We start from the raw sequence: 306 nt of genomic DNA, 5'->3' as shown, positions 1-306 counted from the left end.
GTACATGGGGCCCAGCAGTGAGTGTAATGGCTATGTCGCTGGACTCCCATATAGTTGACTACGGTTCGAGTCCCCGACCCGGTCCCCGACCCGGTGGTTTAAACTCACACCCGGCACTTGTGTGTGCGTGCCCAAGATCCTGAGAGGAGAATGGAGGAGAAGGGATTGCCGCGTGGCCATCCCTCCTGGGGGGTGATTTCTCTCTTTCTGTCTCTCTGTCTTTCTGGCAAGGGCATGCACCCTGTAGCAAAAACCTCTCCAAAAAAAAAAAAAAAAGAATGTCATACCTTTCCCGGCAACCCAACA

This window comes from Tupaia chinensis, unplaced genomic scaffold (genome assembly GCF_000334495.1).
Source record: "Tupaia chinensis unplaced genomic scaffold, TupChi_1.0 Scaffold000484_1, whole genome shotgun sequence".
Classification (NCBI taxonomy): Eukaryota; Metazoa; Chordata; class Mammalia; order Scandentia; family Tupaiidae; genus Tupaia; species Tupaia belangeri.
This window is presented reverse-complemented; position numbering follows the sequence as displayed.